Raw genomic sequence first — 15596 nt, 5'->3', positions numbered from 1 at the left:
CCAAATCCTTAAACAATAAAAAAACTGTTTTTGGTAATAGTTAAATAATTTTATTTTTCTCTCTTAAATTCAGTATCTGACTCATCATGACTAAGATGACTGTACTGTTAAATACCACACGGAAGGCATTTCAAAAATCTATCCAGTATTTAACTACGTTTTTCAGTCTGGTTCACAAAATCACATTGTATAAATTTAGTCTTTGAAAGTAAGCCATGCACCTTTTATGAAGGACTTTTATCCAAAATGCTAGAAATTTTAAAGGAAATAAATCATCTTAATTTCTAAAATTAATAGGTGCAAGATTTATTCTTAAATCATGGATACTCCTTTCTAATTAAATTCAAATGTGTTTAATGCATCTCAGGAGTGCTAAGATAATAAGTAGTCCTTTTCTGGAACTTAACATCCTCGATCCCTGTCAATAATTATATTGGGTGACTAATAAAATATGATGCCAGGCATTTTTTGAATCTTTATCTTCCTCCTCTGTCTCATTAGCAAAATGAATAGGTTTGCTCCACAGGCACCACCTAATATGGAGAATTCAATGTTGTTCAAGGACATTGCAAACAAATTTCAGCACGTATTCCTTCATGCAACAGTCAGACATAAAATGCACTTTTACAATATCTGCCGGTTGCCATGCTAAAGTTTCTCTTTGCTGTATAAGCTTATTGCTAGCATCAAAGGCTGGAAGGCCAAAAAGGGCCACTGCAACTGTCAAGTCTGATCTCCTGACCAGGAGAACTTTATGCAGTTATCCCATCAAAGACTACACTCTAAGTAGAGCTCCAATGATCAGTATTTGGTCCACAGAACATAGGACGCTCATCCATTCCACCAGTGGTCTATCAGAAAATGCCGACAACATGAGAACAGATTATTTTGTAACATCAGACAATACTTGTTTTCAGAAACTGGACTCAGATCTAGCAGGCCTTTTAACAAAAATCACGTGAAATTAGCTAGTTTTTCTGGAGAGTTTAACTTCCTTTCTCAAGTAGATATTGCATTACAGTAATTACACCTCCGAGTAACAATAATATGGCAGGATCCTCAACCCCTGGGATGACATATAGTCCTCTGGCCCTCATATAAAAGCAAAAGCCATCTCTAGTGACTTTAAAGATTTGGATATATCTAAGTACTTGAATGGAGGACTCCATAAATTTCATCCTGTCTCAAAAGTGGGAGGATAGAACAAGGAATAGGTTGTGATTCATCCAACTCTTTAAAATGTTTTCATCTTCCTAATTTTAGGTCCCGTAAGCCATACATTAGATTCAAATTATACCCACCCTGCCAGTGATTGCAACCGCAGAAATACCCCATGCTGAATGTTCCATATATTTCTATGCTACAAGGCACATATATGATATTTGACCATACTCTACATGTGGTGTGTCACATAGAATCATAGAGTATCTCAAGTTGGAAAGGACCCATAGGGATCATCGAGTCCAACTCCCTGCTCCTTGCAGGACTACCTAAAACTAAACCATATGACTAAGAGCATCATCCCGACGCTCCCTGAACTCTGACAGCCTTGGTGCCGTGACCACTTCCCTGGGCAGCCTGTTCTGGTGACCGACCACCCTCTCAGTGAAGAACCTTTTCCTAAAGTCCAATCTGAACTTCCCCTGACACAGCTTCATTCCATTCCATAAGGCACCCCTTTGAAAGTCACTGCCACACTGCACCCGCTTAGGTTTTTTCAATTTTATTGAGCCGTAGCCCTTGGCCTAGGCAAGAGGAAAGGTCAATCTACACAACATACAGTAAAGTAGGCAGCTGTCCTACAAACCCTCCAAATCCAAGGTTTGTCTAGAGACTACTGTCCACACACTTCTCATCTGTCATCGGCTTTCTTCGCTTCCACCTATTCTGACTTGCATAGAGAGGTTGCTGCCAAGGACTGTGCCTTGAATGCCAGGCCACACTTAAAAAGATGACTAAAAAAAACCGCAAGAGAAAAATATCTCATAAAAGTCAGCCCTTCTTCCTGAAGCCAGCTCAAACTAGGCAGACACTTATCAGACACCAAAAAACATAGTTCTGTCTTCCTATGTTCCTTGGGACACCTGGAATCTCTCAAAGTACAATCAGACTAAGTACAAGCAGAGACCGTACTTACCTGTTCCCTGGGGCAGGCTGCCAGGGCCCTGAATGTCCCAATAGGCCCCTGACCAGCTCCACCAGGAACCTCCACCTATGCCACATCTACCCAGTGACCTCTGGGTAGGTGGCAGAGACCAGCCACATCCAGCTAAAAAAAAAACCTCACCCTGCCTGGTCCCCACTGAAGGTGCTGGGGAACAGGAATTACTCTGGGTATGGGGGTGTTGCAGAAGGCTTCAGGGCTGTGATCTGCCTCTGTGGTTGGGCTTAGTATCCATCAGGATTTGGAAGTTAACGTGGAGCTGTGGACAACCATGTGGGAAAGTTCCTGTGTGTACATCTCTATAGGTACTGTAATTCTAAGTGATGGACCTAGGCCCTGCAGTTCCAAGCCTTCAGTTCTCATGACGCCAGTCTACGTCCTCATTAAAAAAAAGTCCAATATCACAGTTTAAGAGTGGTGGGGTATGGGCATCAATCATGCTGCTACGATGCCCTGACATATCTTTCCCCTGATCTCATAAAGCTGGGAATGCCACCAGTTATGTTAAAAATGTTGCAGATGCTCTCTCTGCCCCATCCTCTGCCTGGATTGCCTAGTCAAATAGCATTGATACCTCAAAGCCTCTTAACAGCCTGATATCTGAAGTTGCTTCCTACACTGGAGGATTCATGGAAGCACCTGAATCCAGTATAGGTCAACTATAGAAGCACACCCTGTCCATTCCCCCCGGTGATGCGGGTTTAGCATATGCCACCATGGATATACGATGCCACCATCTTACTCTGTCTCAGGTTTTCCTATGCTCCAAACAGAGGTGTGCAGCCAGGGTCAAAAGTTCCTCATGGCAATGCCACTACTCCCTAGCCTGTCTGTTTGCCATTCTCTCAGCAAATCTCATCCATGGCCTGGATGAAGTCATCCCAAGCCCTCTCACTGTCAGCTGAATCCTACACATAGAAAAGGCATGTGTCTCCTGGTCTTTCAACAGAGGAGCAGCAGAGGAGAAGGTCTGCCTACATTACTGGCTTTCGAGTTGCATCTTGAACTTGTTGAACTGCATAAGATGCCTTTTTTGCCTGACCAGGTGTGCCCTGCTCTCCTACGTGCTGCTAATGGCTGATATGAGAGGAGTGGGACAACTCCCAGCCTTATCCACATAAGGTTGAAAGTGTCAATATTCATCCTTTCATCTCCAGCGTAGCATAATGGCCACTGACCCCATTTCTCATCAAGGATGTGGTCATGCATGGCTCAACGTGTAATAACTGCTGCCTGACATAGGAGTGCATCTTCTCCCTGGCCCAAGGAGATAATCATACCTTTGGCCTTGCTATAGGTGTTCTTCAGCTTTATTACCTCTAGCCAATTCCCCTTATTTTCCACATGTTCTGCATTGATATTCCCAAAATTCTGGTCCCACCTTACAGAGAAAAAAAGCATAGAGCTCCATACAGCCCGTCACGTGACAAGTTCAGAGCTGCTGCTGAGCTTAGCTCACCACAATATGCTGGCTCTGTATCATACATGAGAGGACTGAAGGCTGCAGTTTTTAGAGAAGCACAGAGACAAGGAGTTTCTTCAATGTAAAAGCAGGTACACCATTCATTCATTCTTCTTTGAAGCATATTTCCTACAAACTGGTTACTGATAAACTTGCAGAATCTAGTTTTTCTATTTTCAGTACTGATAAGGTTACAAAAATGTCATTTGTTTGAGATAGATGGTCTTTTGTTTCTAAATCATGTCACTCTGTGAGTAATCAGGGATAGTACAAAGTTAACAAGGTTTCATAGGATACATTTATATTGTTTTGTATCTTGTGTGTTGATACCTCAAAACTTATTTGCTTTTACAGAAACAATATTTTTTATATTGTTGGTTAATTCACCAAAAGCTAAACACACATTAAAAGCCTACATTAAAAATCACTATAAGGCACACTGGGAAACCTGGATACAAAGGGGTCACTTCATCCGGAGTAGTAAAAACAGCAGACCATAGGAAATAACTCTGCAGTTTGTGGTCACTGGTTAAGTATTGCACAGGATGTAATTTTCTTTGAAGTACTGGTAATGCTGCATAGCATATGACAGAGTTTTACTATTTATGTAGTCATGTCTGCGCTGAACGCTGTTTCTGTAGCCTGAGAGCCACCTCCCCATACCGCACTCTGTCCTGTTATCATTGTGGGTATCCGAGTGCCATTACTCTGGGTGTACGCTGACCTGATATCGCATTTTTTAAACCCTAGCCCACAGCATGCTTTGGTCCATTTAGAGTCACATGCTCCCAGAATTAGCATAATTAGAATATAATTTCACACCTGTTTGCTGTCTCATTGTGTATTAACACCTGGATATCATCAACAAAGTAAGAAAACAACGAGCCTCTCTCAGATGGGTCTTCTCCATGCTTCAACTCTGTTACCAAAGTGACATTTAGTCTTGAATGCATTCAGGCTGCCAGCTAATCTGTGAAGGAAATCATTATTGAACATTGCTGTTGTCCTAAATAACACTATATGCTATGGCATATGTTTGGATTTTCTGTTGTAGTGGCAGAGGTAGCACCTTAAACAGCAGTGAGGTCGTAACCTTTCCAAGTTCTCTTCACCCCACACACCACAGTAAAACACTAGCAGCACCTTAGTGAGATAAAATTTTTCAGTGGCTGAAACAGCAACCATACTCCCTCCCTTCCTCTGTCTTACATCCCCACCACTGCCTCCCGTCTTCAACACCATCACCACGCAGCAGGATCTGCTGGTACATCCTTCTACCCTTTGTATTTTCTGGTCATACCTTGAGTCATGACAGGTTTGAAGAGACAGCAGCTTTCCTGTCAAACAGCTCTGAAGGAAGCCTCAAATCCCTTCTCTGTGGCCTAAAGAACCTCACAGAATAACTGAATCAAAAACTATTTTGTCTGTTTGTGTTATAAAATTTATTACATAATTTGGCAATTGTAAAGTAATCCTACAGCAGACACTGTACAACTCTAAGTTCCCCACATCTAATTGATTTTTAGATTACTGCAGGCTAATAATCTCCATGGAGCTTCTGAAAAACCCAAGTGAGGATTTAATTTTAGCACTTCATAGACATACCCACACAAGTACCTCTCAGGCTGTAGCACTGATCCTGTCCAGCTTTGTTCTTGTTCAATCTGTTCCCACTAGCCCTTCAGCAGTATTGACACAGCAATACATGGCCAGACAGACCTGGGGAAAATAACCTAGCAAAAAATAAAAAAATTAATCAGAATGAATTCTCTGAGCAAGTTCATTCTGCATTTACACAGCAGCAGGGATGATATAACTGAGCAGAGGGAGCTACTCCAGCTACCACTGTTACAGAGAAAAATGCTTGTGAGCTACACTGTACGCTCAAAGCAGTCACAAATACATTCTTCTGTCTGGCTGATGCTGTTTTTAGTACTAAGAATAACAGAAAATGTGAGAAACTATATTGTCCTTTTGCTCTGCACATGCATGGTCCTCATAAAGGATTCATGAGTCAACAAATAACTAGAGACCATAATTTTCAGATAGTTCTTCCTGCCCTATGTTATGGAATAAGAAATACTTATGCACAATGTCAGCAGGACAGGTTTATTGCATTTTTTTGGAAGCATTTGTTTAAAGATTCACTTGTACAATAGATTTTAAGGTGTACTTTTTCAAATCATTAGATTAATTTATATATTGTATGCATATTTATACATAATGTGTGTCTGTACTTTTATATATATATATTTATATGTATGTGTGCTTGTTTTTATTTATATTTGAAGTTCTCTGAAATATAGTTACCCTGCCATAGCATTAAAATAAGCTGGTGTGGAAGACAGCATTGCATAGTGTCCTCTATAGAATTTCCTTACAAGAGCCAAAATATACCGTTTTGTATGCTGAGTTAATTTGAATCAAGGTACTCCTATTACCTTTTTGTTTTGACAAAATCAATGTCTATTGACTTTTCTGCAAACAGCATTTTCGCCTTTATAAAGAAGCAGCAGCTTATAGTATTCTTTCATATGAGTTTGTGTGAGTATGTATATGAAAGAAAGAAAAATATAGTTTAATTGCTGTTGGAGTGTCTCTTCAGTTTATCATTTTATTATGCAGTTTATATTTTATTTACTTAAGAAGAACATTGAAGCCTGTGCCCCACATCACAGAATCACAGAATGGTTTGGGTTGGAAGGGACCTTAAAGATCAGCTGGTTCCAACCCCCCTGCCATGGGCAGGGACACCTTCCACTAGATCAGGTTGCTCAAAGCCCCATCCAGCCTGGCCTCGAACACTGTCAGGCATCCACAGCTTCTCTGGGCAACCTGCTCCAGTGCCTCACCATCCTCATAGTGAAGAATTTCTTCCTTACATCTAATCTAAATCTACCCTGTGTCAGTCTAAAGCCATTACCCCTTGTCCTTGTAAAAAGTCCCTCTCCAGCTTTCTTGTAGGCCCCCTTCAGGTACTGGAAGGCTGCTATAAGGTCTCCCTGCAGCCTTCTCTTCTCCAGGCTGAACAACCCCAACTCTCTCAGCCTGCCTTCACAGGAGAGGTGCTCCAGCCCTCTGATCATCTTCATGGCCCTCCTTGGGACTCGCTCCAACAGGTCTGTGTCCTTCTTATGTTGGGGGCCCCAGAGCTGAACACAATACTCCAGGTGGGGTCTCACAAGAGCAGAGCAGAGGGGCAGAATCACCTCCTTCGACCTGCTGGTCATGCTTCTTTTGATGCAGCCCAGGATACGGTTGGCTTTCTGGGCTGCAAGCACACATTGCCAGGTCATGTTGAGCTTCTCATCAACCAGCACCCCCAAGTCCTTCTCCTCAGGGCTGCTCTCAATCCATTCTCTGCCCAGCCCGTATTTGTGCTTGGGATTGCCCCGACCCATGTGCAGGACCTTGCACTTGGCCTTGTTGAACTTCATGAGGTTCGCATGGGCCCACCTCTCCAGCCTGTTAGGGTCCCTCTGGATGGCATCCCTTCCCTTCAGCGTGTCAACTGCACCACACAGCTTGGTGTTGTCAGCAAACTTGCTGAGGGTGCACTCAATCCCACTGTCCATGTCCCCACAAAGATGTTAAACAGCGCCGGTCCCAATACCAACCCCTGAGGAATGCCACTCATCACTGGTCTCCACTTGGACATCGAGCCATTGACTGCAGCTCTGTGAGCGCGACCATCCAGCCAATTCCTTATCCACTGAGTGGTCTATCCCCCAAATCCATGTCTCTCCAATTTAGAGACAAGGATGTCGTGCAGGACAGTGTCAAATGCTTTGCACAAGTCCAGGCAGATGACATCTGTTGCTCTTCCCTTATCCACCAACGCTGTAACCCCGTTGTAGAAGGACACCAAATTTGTCAGGCACAATTTGCCCTTAGTGAAGCCATGCCGGCTGTCACCAATCACCTCCTTATTTTCCATGTGCCTTAGCATAGTTTCCAGGAGGATCTCTCCATGATCTTGCCGGGCACAGAGGTGAGACTGACTGGCCTGTAGTTCCCTGGGTCTTCCTTTTTTCCCTTTTTAAAAATGGGGGTTATGTTTCCACAGTTTTGTTTTCCAGTCAGTGGGAACTTCACCAGGCTGCCATGACTTCTCAAATAGCAACTTCAATCACCAGTTCCCTCAGGACTCACGGATGCATCTCATCGGGTCCCAAGGACTTGTGCACCTTCAGGTTCCTTAGATGGTCTCGAACCTGATCTTCCCCTACAGTGGGTGGTTCTTCATTCTCCCAGTCCCTGCCTTTGCCTTCTGTGACTTGGGTGGTGTGGCTTGAGCACTTGCCAGTGAAGACTGAGGCAAAAAAGTCATTGAGTACCTCAGCCTTCTCCATATCCCAGGTAACCAGGTCTCCCATTTCCCTCTGGAGAGGGCCCATATTTTTCCTAGTCTTCCTTTTATCACCAACATACCTATAGAAACTTTTCTTGTTGCCCTTGACATCCCTGGTCAGATTTAATTCTATCAGGGCTTTAGCATTCCTAACCTGATCCCTGGCTGCTGGGACAATTTCTCTGTATTCCTCCCAGGCTACCTGTCCTTGCTTCCACCCTCTGCAGGCTTCGTTTTTGGTTTTGAGTTTGTCCAGAAGCTCCTTGTTCATCCATGCAGGCCTCCTGGCTTTTTTGCCTGACTTCCTCTTTGTTGGGATGCATCACTCCTGAGCTTGGAGGAGGTGATCCTTGAATATTAACCAGCTTTCCTGGGCTCCTCTTCCCTCCAGGGCTCTATCCCATGGTACTCTACCAAGCAGATGCCTGAAGAGGCCAAAGTCTGCTCTCCTGAAGTCCAGGGCAGTGAGCTTGCTGTGCACCCTCCTTGGTGCCCTAAGGATCTTGAACTCCACCATTTCATGGTCACTGCAGCCAAGGCTGCCCTTGAACTTCACATTCCTCACCATCCCCTCCTTGTTGGTGAGAACAAGGTCCAGCATAGCACCTCTCCTCGTCGGCTCCTCTATCACATTTTATTTTAAATAAATTTTGAATACACACTTTATTTTAACATGGAGGAAATATTTCAATGGCTGCTTGAATTAAATAAAAGAATGAATAAGTTTAAGTATTATAAACTGAAAAAAATATGGTTATATACAAATCTGAAACACGCATAAACGAAAGCATTATCTTAGTTACCTTTCTCTGTTAGATGCATCACTGCATGCACAAAGCCACGTACCCCAAATCACTGTCTTCACTGAAGCTACACTCTGGAGAAAAAAATAAATGGGAGTTTTGACTACATGGAAATATAATAAGAACTTCACAATGTGACCTATAGTTTTTACTGAAATAAATTAGTGGATGGCATGCAGATGCCAAGATTAAACAGAGTAATAACAAAACATTAGTAAGCACTTTTAATGTAATTAAATTTTTGATGTATTACAATTTTTAGTGTGTAATTATTTTTGAAGGAACTGGAGAGTAATACTGGATTGCACCCTTATTCAACCTAGTTACTAAAGAATAAAATGCGACGATGTTTTAAAATTCTATTGCAGAATAATAGTGTATTGTCCATCACAGATAATGATGGCAAGATTTTTCTCATCTGATAATCACTCACAGTGATTACCTAATAAAAGGACAAATCCTTGGTATTATAAGAACCTATGGTCAGTCCAGAATGTAAGCAAGCATTGAAATGTGCTATATAAAGCATCTCAGCTTGCCAGTGACCTTGAATCTGTTTCCTTATTGCTGGAGGTTGGGATTGTTCCATGGCTACATTCCCAGTCTGCATCAAGGGGCTGCTGGTAACATCAATCTTAAACACTGGTCTTTAAAACAATTTTTGATGTTGGCCTTGAACAGGTCTAATAATTTCACTTAATCACCTCTGTTTCTACACAAAAACTGGAATCTAGGCTGACTTCTAATTTTTCATTCTTGTGAAATCCAGCCACAGGCTTTTTGTCTGCCATCAAATATCTGGAATCACAATTAGATAAAATATGTCAGATGCCCTGTGACACCCAATCATCTTTATTGTATAGAAGTTCACTTTCAGCTTAGAGTAGAATAAATTCCACTTGACTCAGAGGTCAGTACTTGGGAAGAAAAATGAGAAGTGTGTTCATTTCCATATTCGAGTATGCAAATTGGATGCATCCAATTTGCATTATTTGTCTCCTAATGAGAATGACCTTTTCTGCTGATGGGAAAAAGCAATTGAACTTGGGCATGTGGAAGTTATGGAAGAATAAGAAATTCTGAATCTCTAACGTAACAGGTCAACTGCTTGCTTCTGTGAATAAAAAAAAATAAGCGAGGTCATACTGGATCCTAAATCCCAGAGCTCTTTCATCTTTAGGGACACCCAGGTTAGGTTCAGTATCTGAATTTTACTGCTCAGATATATCTCTTATAACACTTCTTGCCTAGCACCCTTCCTCTTCACCATTCTTTACAAAGAACATCTAAACAGTTCTCCCACCACTAATGTGGCTCCGGTTAACACCATAACATTTTTGTCATTCTTTTACATAACAAAATTAGAAGCTTCAAAATTCAAAGATTAAGTGACTTGCCCAAGGCTACAAAGAGGATGTTACTGCGTCAGGATTGGAACACAGTTGCATCTGGTCTTTGGTCCTGTGTTCAAACACATTAGATCAAGCTTCTTTCAATATTGAAATGGAAAGAAGCTGTGATCAATTTACAAAGCAGCATTAGGATCACATAGCCCCTGTTGTTCTACTTCTGTGAATGCCAAAGGAGGAAATGAGTCCTGCACATAGGCAGCTCAGCTGTAGACAGGTAACATCATCATTATTGCCATGTATTACTACACATTTAATTATCCTCTCTACTGAAAAAAATAAATAATTATATACATATATATATATAGTCAAATTGCTGGTATGCTTCTCTTCCTTTCAAACTTACTCTTTCACCTGCAGACCTCAAAACCAGGCAGTAATATCACCACATAGGTAATAGGTCTTAGAACTGGATCCACTCACATGCAGGACTCAGGATTAATTAAAGAGCTAGGAATTCAAACAAACATCTTGGCATAGCTTATAAGCAAGGGCACAGTTATTTATTCTTGTTGTTGTTTCTTTTTCATTATGGTGCTGCAGGAGTCCCCCATCAGGGATCAGAGCCCCACATTGCGAGGATTTATTTAAACACGTAATGAAAATATGGCACCTGCAGTTAAGAATTTACAACTGCAATTATAAGATGAAGAATAAAACTGTCTCTTCAGTTGATTTCTGTAATCGTAATATTCTAAATGATCCTAGCACATACCTCATTTTAAGTGTGTGTTTTCCCATGATTATGTACAGGAATGGGCTGCAGTAAGCTTAACACTGCCACTCTGAAAGTCCATCCAGACAAACGTGCGTTGTTCTAAAAATAGATATCTTACCTTTGCCACCAGTAAGCAAGGAGGAAATTTCCACTGAGAAAAAGAAAATGCAAGCTGTACAGAACCAGCCAACTCCCTAGGCATACGCATACATAGCCAGTTGTGTAGAGCTTTGTTCTTAATGTTACCTTACTTGTTAGTATGCTATTTTTTGCAAAATTATTCAGCAGAGCAAAAAAGACAAACCCTTTCATAGTAAACAATGTAATTACACAAAAAGGGCTTTTGTAATTGTTCCTGTTTTCACCTGTGTTTCAAAACCCATTTCATATTGGGCACAGGTGCAAATGCTTACAGATTGGGCAACAGAAGGACCAGCTGTAGTTGTTAGAGTAATGAATTCTCCTTTAAAGCAGCATGGGAAATAAGTGTCCTACCAGCAGGCTACCCTGACACAGTAATTTTTGTAATCTGCTAATGGTGTATTTTTATAACAGATTTAGAGTGATCTTAGTCTGTGCTGTCATTGGAAGGAGCAGTTCTCTTCCCTTTCCCATTGCTAATTGCCTCTTTCTGTAGCTGAACCAGAGAATTAATCCAGCCCAATTGAAAGGCTTATTAGTTTCATTTAGATCACATCTTGGATTTGGTCGATCGTGCCGCAAGTCCTGGTGTTAATGTGAAGAGGGATGAGGAAATGCATTACCTGGGCAGACGCGTGGCAGATTGAGGTTGTCTTAAAGTAGCTGAAAAACTGCAGTCTTGGAAGGTATGTTAGCAGGTGTAAGAGTAGGTTAGGGAGGTTTCTAGCATTAGGTATGTGCCAGACACAAACTGCGTGAATGTGAGGTTATTCAAGCTCATGCGCATATGGTTTTGTTTTGCTGCCTTCTCCTTTGCATATGAGTCACCAAACTATGTATCTACAATGCAGCTGCCTGAATCTAAGCCAGTCACGAAAGGCTCCCTTTTAAATCAGCGGAGATCTAACTATCGGGTTAATGGAGTCTAAGGCACTGTGCATCTCATCCTGAAGCAGAAGTCTAAGATGGATTAGATGAGATATTTCTCTAAAAGTGACTATTTCTCTCTATTTGACTATAAACAGAGAGCAGGGTGACTGGCTTTGCTGTAGATGTCTGTCTAAACTGAGGGAGAAGAACTCTGTGTTGTCTGTCAGGGTTAAATCAGTGTTGCTATTTCAAATTATGTTGAGAGAATGTTTTTTAACTAGAGATGTGGTATGCACAGTCCACTGCTGCACCCTGGTTATTGTCAGGTAAGTAGAGTTCCTGAACAGGAACTGTATATTAAATTAATACTATATTACAAACAGTATCATAATGCATTATAGGAATTGAGATTAGGATGTAGAATGGCAACCAACACGTATACATTGATGTCATTGTTACAGTACAAGTTACGAGATTGAAAGTTTGCTGTCATCCCAGAAAGACGTCCAAATTCATTGTATTTGGCTCAGACACATATATTTTGCATGTTTAACAGTCTCAGGAACAATGCAGCAAGAGTTTTGTTAATAGCTAGGAGCACCCCACTGAGCTAGAAAAAGCTGCTGGAAATTAATTGTCCCTGAAAACAATTACCTTACACCGTGTATAAAAAAAGACAATGTTAGCAATGGGATGAACAGTAACGCTGCACGCTACTGCTGGTGCAATTGCTCCTGTGTCAGTGGCGCGATACTTATTCTTGCCCGTGTTTCCACTTTTATAGATAAATAAACAGGTAAAGGACGATTTTAACTAAGTAACAGTAACTGTTAATTTTAGGGGATTTGTTTGTTGAATTCAAGCATTCGTAGGTGTTTATTCCGGAGTGTCACTCCTACTTCCGAGTATTCTTTTTTTAAAGTTGTCTTGTCAGAATTAAACAAATAGCTGAAAAAATAAAGACTGATCTTCAGGGAATAGAATTACAATTGGTATGTTAAAGCTAAGCAATTAACAACAAAGGAGAAGGGAAAAGGAAATGTCCCTTGTTAAATATTTACGGAAATGCCCCTTGCTAAATATTTACATTTTTTTGATGAAAACTGCCTTATAAATGACAATATAACACAAGTGTTCCTTAGATAAGGTCAGCATTCAGCACTGAGTTAAGTCTCCCATACAGACTTATATTTCTTGGCACAGAAACTTTGATTATATAAATTTCATATAGGAAATGCAAAGTGCCATAATGTGGGACTTTGATCAATGATGCCATCCTGATTTAAAATTGTTTTTTTTTTTTAACTGTGATGTGCACAAATCACTAATTTAAAAGCTCATTTTAGTTGCAACCTACCTCTTCCTTTTAATAACAAGAAAGTAATCTGATTACATTTTTTCAGTCATCCTGGTGTCACGTATTAGATAATCTCCTTATAGTTTAAAACTAAAAATGCTAATGGATTGGGGAAATGGGTTTCTGCTTTCACTCAGCATATCTGTCTTTTTTATGCTTGTCTTTTGGATCATTTATCTAAATAATAACCTTTAGTACCTACTCCTTCCTTCCAATGAACTAAAAGATATTAATGATTAAAGTCAGTGAATAGGCATCCTCTCCCTACTCTGGTTTTGCCAGCTGAGGTTACTGCTTTCAGCTGCCTCTTTTTTTTTTTTTTTTGGGGGGGGGGGGCGGGGAGCTACAGACATCCCCTTGCAGAGCTACTCATATGGTTACTTCCTAATTTGTCTCAATCAAAACAGCCTAAGTTAGCTTAAACTAACTGTAGACCTCTTAATGAGTATCACCAGTCAGCACTGACTGAAAGGACATTGATCTCAGTGACTAAAAGAAAGCAATTATATGAAAAACTCAGCAAACAACTTTCAGTCAGCAAATCTGTTGGGGCGGCCCCGGAAAAGAGGTAGTAATAAGCCCCCCCAAGAGAAGGTGCTGTGGGTGGTAACTTGTTCAGCAGGCAAACCTGGAGATACAGGAGGATATATTTGCATGGCCTTAGTCTCAGAACGATGGAAGATAACTCATTTTGTACAAAAGCAGCATGGAGAAGAAAAATGACCAGCCCAAGGTCAGGTACAAAGATTGTGGAAACTGTGGGAGTAAGTGCCAGGACAGAGATTTTTCTGGAGTATTTGTGTAGTTCAGTTTTCATCATGCCTGACTTAAGCTGTATAAAGACCCAGCTTTCAGAAATTGCTTAGCACGTACCCTCTGGGGGAAAAAAGAAAAAAAAAAAAAAAAAAAAAAAACCAAACAACAAGATTCTGAGCAACAGGGATGTATCTTTAAAACACTAAGGAAATCACTTTCCTCACCTACCAATACCTTCTGAAACAGATGGAACTGAAGCATATTTGAAGAGCCAACAACTTTGTACTGCCTTGAGACTTTGGAAAACATTTTCCAGAGAAAAAGAATCCTTCCACAGACAATCTCTCCCAGCAGACCAAATTTCAGTTCTGCTGATCCCAGTGGTGACAGTACGACATGGAGGGAAACAATACCTCAAGTAGATGGATGCTGTGCTAGAGACTCACAGCAGAGTCTTCAAGTAACTTGCGCTGTTCTGAGGCTCTCGCTGCTTAGAATAAATTCATTCTGGCACAAAGCTTTCAGTCTCCATAGTCAAAAAAGGCTTTGGCTGTAAAGCGATATTCTTACATGAATCAGGCTGTTTTCTCCATTGATAAGAACAACGAATGACCCTATGAGCTCAGTATGAATGTCTTTCGGGTGCTGCTCTGATATTTCCTGTGGTGATAAATAGCACAATATTCTCAATAGTTGCAAATTACAAAAGAGCCAGAATCTACCTATGTGTATTATGTAGTCACTGAATCACATTTTCATGGCATGTGGGAGGTGACCAGGAGACAATAGCAGACAGACAGCTAAAGGAATTGTATTCCGCTCATTCTGCACAGGGGGGGAAAACAACCCATGAATATAATTTAATAGGAAAGGAAACCTGTTAACAAAGGTTATCTCAGCAGGAAGCAAAAATTTACTGAAGCAACAATTCTATATGAACTTTTATTTCCAGTGAATCATGCCATTATGTTCAATCTCATTCTAAACGTGAAACCTGCCCCTGTGGCTTGTTCTCTGCTGTGGGATCACTGTCAAAACAAAGAACAATTACAAAATGTTCCCTCAATTCAGAATTCCTATTTGGTAAGTGACGCACATATGATGCAGAGATCTAAATATGAAAATCGTAAAATGGAAACCGGTTTTCTCCCCTTTTCTGGTATTTAGACGACACAGGAAAGTCGGAAGAGTAGTTGACAGGAGTTTCTAATTATTCACATTTTAGGTTTTAAGAAGGCTGTGTTTACCAGGTACTTGAACCCAAACTGGTAAATGTAAAATAATAAACCACAATATTCTAGGATAGTATCTGAAATATTTGTTGTAAAGTATTTATTTAGATATGGCATCGCTAGATTTGAATGCTGAATTAGTCTATTAAGCAGATTGGTATTTCTTTCAGTCTTACATTTTCTTGATGATTCTATTTCTATTTGTCTGAAATATTGCTTTAATTCTTAGAAAGTATTTTTACTTCACAAACAGGTGATAATAATTCTATTTGTATATTTTTTGCAAGAGTAGCATGCCCATTTTTACCCAAATTTGGGATTATGGGTTTCAGC

The sequence above is a fragment of the Nipponia nippon genome, unplaced genomic scaffold (assembly GCF_047370975.1).
Source record: "Nipponia nippon isolate SJK-2023a ecotype South Korea unplaced genomic scaffold, ASM4737097v1 scaffold_1, whole genome shotgun sequence".
Classification (NCBI taxonomy): Eukaryota; Metazoa; Chordata; class Aves; order Pelecaniformes; family Threskiornithidae; genus Nipponia; species Nipponia nippon.
Note: the sequence above shows the minus strand (reverse complement) of the source record.